This window comes from Chiloscyllium plagiosum, unplaced genomic scaffold (assembly GCF_037043375.1).
Source record: "Chiloscyllium plagiosum isolate Xiang-an unplaced genomic scaffold, Cpla_swu_hap1 HiC_scaffold_11, whole genome shotgun sequence".
Classification (NCBI taxonomy): domain Eukaryota; kingdom Metazoa; phylum Chordata; class Chondrichthyes; order Orectolobiformes; family Hemiscylliidae; genus Chiloscyllium; species Chiloscyllium plagiosum.
The window spans coordinates 72,312,294-72,325,207 of NW_028270149.1; the positions used below are offsets into that span (position 1 = coordinate 72,312,294).

Here is a 12,914-nt window from a genome sequence, read left to right on the forward strand (position 1 = left end):
TTTCAGCTCTGATCTCCAGCATCTGCAGTCCTCACTTTCTCCTTGTTGTTTCAAGTCCCACCTTAATTCTTCAACATTTGAGGGAAAATACCTTTTTATTGATTTTGATTTCACCAAAAAGGGTGTTTAACCAAGTTTAAGCAATGAGAAATTGAGAATTTCAGCCTCAGAAATGTCCTTATCGCATATCATTATCACTTACTAAATTGTTAGTAGCATATTTTACACATGCAAAAGATGATAAATGATCAGTGAATTAGATGCAAGAGCTTACAAATGGACAAGGACAGCATTGGCCTAAAAATCACCAAACTGATCTATATTGTGAGTCTGCATCAAACCAATCTGTTTGATTTTATGCACGCAGCTGACTTGGAACTCAGATTACAACTGCACATTTTTTCCCGTCATGTTGTGCTACAAATGAACATATAGCTATCATTCATCTTAATTCAAGACAACAAAAGATTGCAAGCTTTTGTTCAAGGATTGGGTTCATTTGCTTGACTGTTGTGCTTGATGATCCATGTAGTTCACTACTCAATGCTTGGACAATGCCTAGAAGAAGACATCAATTCACTGGCTTGTAACAGGAATCCACTAGTGCTTAAGACAGACTCCTCCAATTTCTGTACAAGTGAAGACCATGTGCTTGGAGCAACTATCAGTTCATTGCAACTCCTCTGTTGTTTTTCAAGAAATACTGCTGGATGCAGTATTTATACTCAGTAGAGCAGAGCTTAGAGAGGGTTACATCTTCTAACACAAATTCCCTTCTGCTGCCCCAACTTCATTATCTCTGATTTTGCTCATATGTGAAGTGTACATCACATTAAAAAAAAAAGTCAGTTACTTGCACAATCATTCCCACTGGTTTGTGGGTATCTGAGTCCTGAAGAAGGGCTCATGCCCGAAACGTCGATTCTCCTGCTCCTTGGATGCTGCCTGACCTGCTGCGCTTTTCCAGCAACACATTTTCAGCGGGTATCTGAGTCACCCTGCATGAGTCTTGTGATGGTGCATGCTCAGTGAGACTAAGTATCTTTGAAGAACTATTGCTGACGATCTCTGTTAAATCTTTTCCAAGTGCAAGTGTTAGAGAGAAGATAAAAGACATGGATGAGCACCCTGTCATGGTATGAGTTTATAAAGTATCATTATGATTCACTTGGAGATGATTTCAAGTCAAGTCAACTGAACGTTATACAACACAGAGTCACAAAGTCATAGAGTTGTACAGCACCCTTCGGTCTAACTCGTTCATACCTAGCAGTTATCCTAAATAAATCTAGTCCTATTTGCAACCATTTGGCACATATCCCTCCAAACACTTCCTATTCATACACCCATCCAAATGCCTTTTAAATGTTGTAAGTGTACCAGCCTCCAACACTTCCTCTGGTAGCTTATTCCATATACTCTCCACTCTCCACGTGAAAAAGTTGCCCCTTAAGATCTTTCAGATTTTTTCCCTCTCACCCTAAACCTATGCCCTCTGGTTTTGGAATCCCCTACCCTGGGAAATAGACCTCAGCTACTCACCCGATCCATGCCTCATATGATTTTATAAATGTATATAAGGTCACCCCTCAGCCTCCGATGCTCCAGGGAAAGCAATCGCATCCTATTCAGCATCTCCCTACAGCTCAGACCTTCCAACTCTGGTAACATCCTTATGAATCTTTTCTACATTCTTTTAGGTTCCACAACATCTTTTCTATAGCATGGAGAGCATAATTGCACACAATATTCCAAAAGTGGCCAAACCAATGTCCTGTACAGCCACAACATGACCTCCCAACTTCTAAACTCAATGCACAGACCAATAAAGGCCAACACACCAAGCACATTCTTCACCACCCTGTCTACCTGCGACTCCACTTTTGAAGAACAATGCACCTGAACCCTTTGTTCAGCAATACTCCCAGGACCTGTAAGTGTACAAGTCCTGCCCTGATTTGCCTTTCCAAAATGCAGCACCTATCTAAATTAAACTCCATCTGCCACTCCTCGGCCCATCGGCCCATGTGATCAAGATTCCATTGTACTCTAAGATAACTACCTTCACTGTCCACTACACCTTCAACTTTGGTATTATCTGCGAACATACCAGCCATTCCTCCTATATTCACAATCCTTATATAAATGACAAAAAAACAGTTGTCTCAGCATCGACACTTGCAGCACACCGCTGGTCACAGGCCAAAGTCTGAAAAACAGCCCTTCACCACCACCCTCCGTCTCCAACCTTCAAGCAAATTTTATATCCAAGCAGTTAGCTCTCCCTGGATTCTACGTGATCTAACCTTGCGAACCAGACTACCATGACAACCCTTGTCGAATGTGACATATAACTCTTTGATATTTAATTCTGTCACTGCAGCCAGAAACTCTCCATCCCTGACAGTCAGGTGCTACACTGATCCCCAGAAACTCCTCCTTTCCAATTTGGTATGGGAATTATGTGAGAAAATGGTGTTCGGATAGAAAATCAGAAAATGATCTTGATGGGCTGAATGGCCTCTTTATGCTCTTCTACCCATGTTCTGTCCCAACTTTACTGCCTCTCTCTGTGATCTGTGCTAAGAGGGAAAGCACAACCCTCTTGACAATGGTGACTGTTTTCCTGATGAACTGACAGCATTCGTAGAGGGATAACTCAAGTGGTATGAAATCCTGAAAGGATGAAGGTTAGTGCGGGCAATGAAGGGTGTGGGCAAGTTGTGACAAGGTAAACTTCAAAACTTCAATAACTTCATGGGTTGAAAGAATCGGCAGTAATTATATGTCTGGAATAAACTGCTTCTTGAGATGAAAGGGGCAAGGAGAAACTGTTGGAAAGGAATTCAAAGCAACTTGTGAATTAACCATCCCTGGGAATAAGCTGTTACCTCGGAGAGAGGAAATGACAACTGCTTGATAACCTGCTGCCTCGTGATGAATGGACAATTAAGACTGCATACAAAAGTAATGTTCTGAAGTAAAGGGGTTAATTGCAGAAAGAACTGTGTTTCAAACTCCGAATGTAGCAAGGAACAGGGGAGCTACTTCCGATTGGAGGGTAAGTCATAGAGTCTCCAGAATTGTAATCAATGTTTGGGTTGAAAGAATCTATTGAAACATCAATACTGTCACACTACAGTTTTGCAAGAGAGAACATTGTACAAGAATCCAACACCAGAACAATTCAGAGCTTCAAAGACCAACCCCTGGACTCTTCCAGAGACAGACCCTGTTAGTATGGCCAAATTCCACCATTTTATGAGGTAATAGACAAGTTGAGTTGTGAGGTTTAACTTGCTTACTTGAGGGGTCTTACTTGAGGGTTGCTATGTGCAATAAAATTTAAATCATTGTTTCAGTATTTTATCGTTTGTGAGATTTCTGAATAGATAGCCGAATTGGGGTCACTTGCAGTAATTTACCAATGACAAAGTGCACAGACAGAGACAGATGGGTGTAACTGCGAGGGAAGTGACTGACGTGTTAGAGCAGCTTGATAAGATGGAGTGAGGGAGTTGCAGAGATGTGCACAGCAGTGTGTAGATAAATGTGACATTGATTTTTCCTGAATTGTTTGGGTCAGCATGGAAAGCAGGAGTGGTCTATACCCTCAACTGAGATAACTGGACAATCCTGGGCAAGACATAACCTGACTGGTGCCTATACATCTCTCAGAACATATTAGCCCCATCCTCCACAGCACTAACTGTGACCAACTCCCTAACTGCAGGGGCACATAATCCCTGGTTGAGATCACCCTGACTGGACACTGATCGTAGTCAATTCCATTAATTGTTATGGGAGTCTGTCTTGATTTATAGTGCAGGGACGCCCTGACTGACAGCTGCCTCAATGAACTTCATTGAGGACAATTGCCCTAAGGCTTTGAGACATGACTGCTTGCCTGCTGCACATGAAGTGTGTTTACCACATAAGCTACTGTCACATGGAGGAAGTGTCAGAATGATGTAGCACACTGCCCTATGCCCCCATGAGCTAGGACTGCTGAGCAGCAAAGCAAGCTGCATGTTCTTGTGACAGTGCTAATTATCACGGCAAGGCAGGAATGCTGCGAGCATGCAGGTTGGTGCTAAGTGAATGAACCCTAAGACAGCAAGAGAGCATCCCTGAAAGGCAACCTCATCCAGTTCGCAAAGTGTGCGAAGTTTCCGTGCTGCAGCCTCTCAATATCAGTTGCTGGTGCACCCTGCAATTCCTCTCTGTGCTTCCAGAGTTCACTGCTGTAGAACAGTAGAAGCGCTACGATGGCTTTGCATTTGCCAGATGCTAATGTGCCTGGAGGAGGGCTGGGTGTGCCTGGCACCCCTGGATGATACATTGGCCTGTGGTTTTGTCATAGAGATCACTCGGAGCAATCGGTAAGCTGAATACATTGGAATAGGCTTTGGTTCCCTTGTCGGGTTTCCCAACATTGAGCTTATTTGGCGAGCTTGGCAAGGGGTATTGTGGTGGGGAGGGGGGCACGGGTGGGGCAATTGGGCTGAATATTAACATGTTTAACATGCATTAACCCCCAGCAATTGATATCCCATATTGCCTATTGAGAATCTCACCACACAAGTGGAGCAAGATGACCTTACCATTGAAGTGGACCTCACTGAACTCTGTGTCTACTTCTTGCTGTGGTCCACATTGCTGGGGCCCTCATAAAATTCAGTGTGAAGGCTGTCCATTCCACCAATGAATCCTGGTTGACAGGTAGCTGGCCATGGGGGTGAGGGAGCTGGCGGGGGGGGGGGGGGTGGGGGGGGGGGCTGGTAGTTAGGGGAATCCCCTTTTCAAACCTCTTTTGTACGCATTGGAGGCTTCTTAATCCCTCTTTCCCTTAGCATTACCCACACCCCCACTTACCCAGTCCCACCCATTTGTCCCAGCCTGTCCTGCCTTCCTGACCTTAATTTTTGTTTAGTCTCTAACACAGTTCTTCCCTCTGGGACTCATTGGGATATCAGCAATGGCAACTGCTCCCTGTGGTGGTGGTGGCGCTGCTGCTGCTACTGCCTGTTGCTGGGCCCAGAGAGAAGTGGCTCCCTCTCCAATGGCAGTGACAATCTCAACTCCAACCATTTGGTATCGCAGCGACCAATGAAGGTTGCAGAGGGACCAGCCAAACAGAGGTGGACTCACTCTGCTTTTACACCAGGAGAGGTTTGAAAGTGCAAAATCTACCCCATATTCATCCTTTTCTTTGTACAATCACAGAAAATAGTAGCAGGAGTAGGGCATTTGATCCTTCAAGTCTACTCCATTCAATCTGATCATGGTTGATCATCCAACTCAGTACCTGTTCCTACATTCTCCTCACACTCCTTGATCCCTTTAGCCATTTCGAACTCCTCCTTGAAAACAATCAGTGTATTGTCCTCATCTGCTTTCTGTGGCAGAGAATTCCACAGGCTCACCACTCTCCAGATGAAGACATTTCTCCTCAGTGCCTTATTTAATATACGGTACATTTTCAAAGAAAAGTCTTGGCTATATACTGAAATGTTGTAAAATACAGGGCTATACACACCAGGTGATGGAAAATAGGACTAAGTTGGATTGATCTTTTATGACTGGCAGGCACAATGGGCAGAATGGCCATTGTATATATTTGGCCATATATTTCCTATGTTTTAATTACCTTAATGCTGTGACTATATCTGAATTATTGCTGTTAAAATCAGGGGTTAACTTATTCCTTTCAATACCTATTAAGAAGAATACAATGCTATAAGTGAACCCTTTCCTGAGCTGCTCTGAGATTACTTTTTTTTTAGAATCAACAATCCATTTAGAATTTACTACAACTTACGTGCAGAGGAAATCCATATTTTGATACTTCCTTAGTGAGCCAAAGCAGCCTTTCTTTGTTACATGAATCACAAAGATTCATTGAAAATGTAATAATGCTCATCTGTGACAAGATGCCATTACATGGACTGCTGCAGCACACTTTTCACGTTCATTTTATATCTTTAGCTCAATCAATAAAATAATACTTCTTGAGCTGTGATGCCTGTCAACCTTAACTCATGCCCAAACCACATCATGTCACTTAGTTCAGTTGGGTACTTTTGTCACAAAGGTTGTAGGTTCAAGCCATACTCTAGCATTTAAGCACATTGTCTAAACTGAGACATCATTGTGTTACTGAGAGAGTGCGGCACAGTTGGAAACGCATCCTTTATCTGCCATTTCAAGTAGATGTTGAAGAATCACTCAACTATTCAAACAGACAATTAGTTATTCTCATATCCTGGAAAACATTCTTGATCTTTTTCATTCACCGGACATGGGCTGTGCCAGCAAATATTGTTTGTTGCCTTGTTGCTCTTGAGAAGGTGGTAGTGAGATGCCTTCTTGAACCGCTGCAGTCCATGTGCCATAGGTAGACCCACAATGTCATCAAGTAGGAATTACCAGGATTCTGACCCAGTGACCCCTCCCTCAAACAACACGACCAAAACCGATTAATTGTTCTTTGTGGAATCTTGCTGTGCTCAAAATGGCTGCTGCATTCACCAATTACTTCACAGTATGCTGTATCTGACATAAAGTGCATTGAAATGTTTCTATTTGGCAAAATACAGCACAGTACAAATGCAAGTTCTTCACAGTTGATGATAAAGAAGCCATTATAATCTCAGCCAAGATTAGAAACACATCATTGCCTCTTTTCAAAAGCTACAGGTACACCAATGTTTTCATTATCTGCACTTTGGTTACAAGTCAATGTCTTCAGAGTCAATAATCATAGTTAAGAAATGATTTTAACCATTTGAGCATTTTATCAAAAACATGATAGAGTGAAACAACATAAATAAATCCTACCATATAAACAGGTTACACATTACTACTAGAGCAGATTACTGCAACATGACAAAAACTGTTCAGATAGAAAAAAGACAGGTCGACAATTTTAAAAAAGCATTAAGTTTTTAAAAATCACAACTTGTCTGCTGCACATATAATATAGGTTATCTGAATAAAACATCTGGGTGAAGTGCAGAGGGCTCACATTTTGTGCTTAGCTGGAGGTATTTTTGGAACTAAACAAGAATCAAGCAGTTTGACATCTTCCCAGCTTTAGTTAAATCTGACTCAAATCTTATTCTACCTTTTTGTGGTGCAGGGGTGTAGGATATCTTCAAACTTTCCAAGATTGAATGCATTCAAAAATACATACTTGAAATAATTTTTAAAATTACTTCACATCCATTAACCTGCTGTCCTTAATCAAAGCTCCTCATATTAGCCTCTATTCCTCTCAGTTTTTCTTATACATAGTGGCAAATCTTCAGTCCATAACTCTCTGTATATTTTACACAGGCTTTGGGATGCAGCACATTTGACAAGTTTTTAACTCGATGCATTTACCTGAACACATTATGAGCTAAGAATCCAGGTACCGAGGCAATCCTCACCTTGACTTTCCTCAATTGAGCCAGAGACAGCTGGAATCACTGCTTATTTCTTTAATCCCTTCATAAGAGCCAGTCTGAATAAAGCGCAATGATGAAGCTAGCAGCTAGTCACAGATCTAACCTTCATGCATTAATGCTTTCTTGTTGAACATCTTTAGCAGATAGGGGGCTCTGTAACAAAAGATGGAATGGACTTTAGATTCCTGAAACAGGATCGAGGTTCCAGGAGGACTCTGCAGGTCATTTGTATGGAGGAGTGATAATCCCCCATGCAGACAACTGCATTGAAGTAAGTATATGCAGATTCAGAGCAATGATGGCTTAACATACCAGGTTTAAAGTGTATTATATATTAACATTTTAACTGTGTATTAAATACAGATTTAAAATACAGTTTGCAACTGAGCCTTCAGTTTGAAATTCATCATGTACAGGTTTTTTATTTCTAAATTCAGTATCTATATTAAATTTCATACATATTTTTCAAATTCTGAGAGAAACAGGAAAAAAAAATTCAAGCCATCAGAAATTTGAAAGCAGTGATTTGCCGACAATGTCCCAAAAAGGTGACTGCCACAGACAACTCTCAAGAGTCTCTGTTCCATAGCAACTTGCATTTATTTAACACCGTTAGGGTAGAAAAGTGTCCCAAGGACTTTCACAAAAGATAGGATTTCTACTTTAAGAGATGAGTTATGAGAATCAAAAGAATTGTTTTAAGGAATATTTTAATAGCGAAGAGGGATATAGCAATGTGAACAGTTCAGGGTGGAAAATCAATAGCTTCACAAAATAAAGTGTAGAGAAACTTACTCATTGCTGGATTAATTTTTTGCCATCCTGAACTTTGCCATTCTTTATTACAATGTAATTGACATTTTCTTAAATTATTAGAAGGTGATGGCATTCTTTATGGCTCACTTCTCTCATTTTTCTACTCCTTCCTTCATAGCAATATACTTTCATCTAATAAGATTCTGCTGGAATAGAATAGTTCTATGTCTTCCTCATAGTTGATTCCAAGAGAGAAAAAAGGTTTCAATTTTAATTATAAGTGTTAACTTTGCATTTATTTTCTCAAATGGCAGATAATTTAGGTTCTTTATTATGTAGGTGCATAGATCAAAAAGTCAAGGAAACTCTTCAAAATACCTCCTGCACCCATCCATGTTTTCCACAGAAATCATCATTTTCTACTGAACAACTAGGAAACCTGCTAAGACTGTCACTGAAACGACTCCTGTTCTTCCTCTCTTGCGCCTGAAATCAATCTGTGTTTTGCTGTCCAAGGTACTGTCTTTCAAATGACACATTAAACCAAGGCTCTGTCTGCCCTACAGCCAGACATAAAAGAACTCAAGATTCTACCTTGGAAAAGTGCTGGAGAGTTCTCATTATGCCACCAACTAACATTGCTGAAACAGATGATCTGATCATTAATCTCCTCATTGGTTGTGGGACATTGCTCAGTACAAACTGACTGCCGCATTGCCCTATCTACATCAGCATCAGCACTTCAAAAGTACTTCACCAGTTGTAAATCAATTCCTGAAATTGTTAAAGATACAATATAAATGCAAGCCTTTGCTTTGCTTCCTCAACAGTGGGTGCAGTGAGTATAACCAGGTCAGTGAATGTGAGCTCCCTGACTGGGGTTGTTAATTTTATCCAATCAGGGAACTCTGGCTGACAGATGAGAACAGGAGTGCCAGAGGTTCTGTTCAGTCTGACAGCTGGCTCTGAGGGAGCCTGATCAGTGTCAAATACCATGTGCGTGTAAACAAAGGGTGACTGCCTTCTGTGGAGTTATTTTAGTGGCATGCTTGGTTCTGAGTCAGGCAATTCTGGGCTCAAACCAAGCATCAGAGGATAAAGCACAGTCCAGACTGATTGATCAGTGTGGTCTTTCAGATGAAACATGAATCCAATGCAATTTGTGACTATGGTAGAAATCCCAAGGTAGAAATTAGTCTTGGGCTGTGATGCAAAATGGGCACTTATGGATCAATTGTCCTGTTTTTATGCAGCACTGATGTTTAATTCCAGAGTGCAGTGGAAGTGAATATCAGGCACTGTGTATAAATGTGGCAGTTGACCAGATATTGCTTGTTTCTGCACAAGATTAATGTCTGGTCCCACAATGACTGCAAGCAGAGAAGACCATGCTGCAAACATATTCTGACGAGAACTTTCACACTGGATACTGAGAATAGATAGCAATGCCCCAAACTTGAATATCTCCATATATTTTCTGCAGCAATTTTGTGGCCTTTACAACTACTAAGGTCAAATTGCTGAAACATCTGGCAACACGGTAGTTTGTGCGAAATGCAGTCAAGTGAAACGATGATTCAATTATTAGAGCAGTGAAAAAAGTAGTTAAGACCAATAGTCCCTGATGTGTTGTAGCTTCTCAGGAACTATTGGAAGGACCATGAGTGATGATTGTAAAATGCGAGAACAACCAGTCATTGTGCTCCGTGTGACTGGAAGCTGGGTTGGTAAAGAAATGCCTGCAGGATAAATTTAGGAGATTAGGAACACATTGGAAGCAGAAGGTAATGAGCATGACTTTAGGATTACCTCCTCAGCCATATGCAAGAATGGGGAACAACGAGAAGATTAGGGAAATCAGTGTGTGTCTAACAGTGTGGTGCCAGGAAGAGGGATTCGACTTTGTTAGGCATTTCTGGGACAGATGGCAACTATCCCACAGGGATGGATTATATCTGAAATGGAGGGTTCTAAAGAATAATGCAGTGGTTCAATGTAAAATGTGAAGATATTTAAATTAGAAAGTAAAAGGTAGGCTGGAATATTAGAAGCAAAGAGGAGCACTTCATAGGGAATGGCAAAAATAGGTGAGGATAATATTCATATCGATAACAAATCACAGAAAGCAATATACATCACAGGAATAAAATAATACAAGCTATAAATGGGAGAAAGAGTGAAGCAAAGGTGTAATACATTCTACAAGAAGTCATGGAAATAGGACTATGGTTGAATAAACGAAAAGAAAGCTACAGTGCAAGTATTACAATTCACTGAGTGCGGGAAATCAAATTGGAAAACGAGAGACAATTATGTTACAGAAAGATCTAGACTTAACAGCATTTACAGAAACAGGACTGCAAGCTGGAAAGGAATGGGAAATGCAATATAATAAGAAGAATCAAAGTGTTAAGAAGCATGGTGTTAAGAGGGGAGGGAAACTAGCGAAGATGGATCACTAGAGCTGAGAGTCAAAAAGAATAAAAGTGCTTCTAACATAAATAGGAGTGCATTGCAGATATGTAAATTATGAAATGGAAGTGAAAATCTACAGTCATATTAGAGCCATAGAATAAAAATAACAAAATTATTATTCTGGGAGATTTTAATTGTACACTTCTATATTAGGATAGAAAGAAAGCAAATGAATAAAAGGGAATGGAATTATTAAAAGTGTGCAGCACATTGGTTGTTAGATCTGGCCATGTACAATAAAGTTGGCCATCTAAATGGCCTGGGGATTAGGGATCATAGTATTGTAAAGTTTAACATTCAATTGCACAAAACTCTAGGGTCAAATTTTAACCATGGTGCCATTTCTGTTAGGAAGTAGGTACCACCTTCACTTGCTTGCTTGTTTTGCTGGCTCACATGCAATTAAAATTGTCAACAGAACAGAAGGGCAAGTGCAACCATGCAGGAGGGAGAACGCTTCTCAAATGTGAACCTTGCCATTAGATGACAATTCAGTAGGTTTGGCTGGGCTATAAAAGACCCTCCATTATGGTCATAACACTCCTGCCCAACTCTATTGCTTTCAGCATCAGACTTGTGGAAATCACTAACGTCGGGCGGGATGTATTTTCAATTGAAATTGCATTAGTAAATTTTTTGGATTCCATTGGTTTCAGTTTTTCCACATGGACGTCATTATTCGTTGAGATTAGCCAAATCAGAAAGCTAAATGTACCCTCACTGGTTCTATATATTGATGATTACAGGGGCATTCAGAGCATTTCTTTATTGTGGCAGATACAATTACGTGCTTTTTATTCACTCTTTATGGAATCTCCACATTAGTTGTAACATTGCTGTAGTCACCATTTCTGGGACATGGTTAACTCGTAGGTTCAACTGAATGAATTGCAAGGCCATTGCCTGAGACCAATTTCAGAATGGAAATTGAAATGTTGGTGGTGATCTCAAACCATGTAAGGACTCTGCCAACCAATACTTTGAATACGTAACTAGACAGTCCCAAGGTCACCTTTTACATCCCTCAATTTCTTACTTTGATGAACTGTGCCGCTGCAAACCAGATCCACAGAAATGTGGTCAAATTTTAAATGCTTTCTGAGATGGCCTAGCAAGCTGCTCAGTCGCACACAACAGCTACAAAGTTGACAAAAGACATTAAACCAGACAGACATTCCCAGTACTGTCCAAAACATTGGAAATGACAACTGCACATGTAGTTCTGTTGACTCTGCAAGTTACTCCTTGCTAACACCTGGGGGCTAGTTCCATGATTGGGAGTGCTGCCTTAAAACTAAGTTAACCAATAACTTGACATATTCATACCCACAGAATCATACCTAATGGAAAATGAATTCAGACAAAACTATCCTATCGACAGGACAGACCTACCAAAGAAGGGGGCAGTATTATACAGTCAGAAGGGAGTTGCTCCAGGAGCTGTCAACATTGACTTCAGTCCCTTTGAAATCTCACCGTATCAACTCAAACATGGGAATGGAAACCTCCTGCTGATTCTTCCTCAGCTGATGAATCAATTCTTCTCCATTTCAACACCACTTAGAGTACAGGCTGAGAGTAACCAGTGTGTAGAATGTACTCTGAGTTGGGGATTTAAATGTTCAGAGCATCACATGGTAGCATCACTACTGGTTGAGCTGATCAAATCCCAAAGTAGATAGCAGGTGGTGAGCAAAGCAAAGAGAAGGAAATAAAAATAATACCTGATCTCAACCTCACAATCTACCTGTAGCAAAGATAACTATTTATGACAGTGACAGCTGGGGTGACCACCACATAATTCCTGTGGAGGTAAAGTCACACATTAACAGCGAGATATCCTCCATCATGTTGTGTTACACTACTGTGACAAATGGGATAAATTTTGAACAGACCTAACAACATGTAACTGGGCATCCATGAGGTGCTGTGGGCCATTAGCAGCAGCTAACTTGTATTCAGTCATAATCTGTAACATCATGCTTGGGCATATCTCCCACTCTACCATTACCATCAATCCAAGGAGTCAACCTTAGTTCAATGGAAAGTGCAGGAGGGCATGCCAGGAGCAGTAACAAGAATAACTAAAAATTAAGTGTCAACCTGGTGAAGGTACAACACAGGGTTACTGTGTGTCAAACAGCACAAGTAGCAAATGATAGACAGAGCTAAGTGATCCCACAACCAACAGATCAGATCTAAGCTGTGCGGTTCTGCCACATCCAGTCATGA

General features: G+C 40.9%; 1 protein-coding gene across 2 annotated transcripts in view; it reads right to left on the reverse strand.

Annotated features, from left to right (window-relative positions):
• htr2cl2 (5-hydroxytryptamine (serotonin) receptor 2C, G protein-coupled-like 2) overlaps positions 1–7,692 on the reverse strand; it is a 349,437-nt gene extending 341,745 nt beyond the window's left edge. The window contains exon 1 of one of the 2 annotated variants that reach the window (XM_087991787.1): positions 7,434–7,692. The gene's annotated coding sequence lies outside the window, so the exon portion shown is untranslated. Of the gene's footprint in view, positions 1–7,386 lie in introns of both variants that reach the window. The other variant, XM_087991786.1, reaches the window with a different exon arrangement.
• Positions 7,693–12,914: the final 5,222 nt, after the last annotated feature.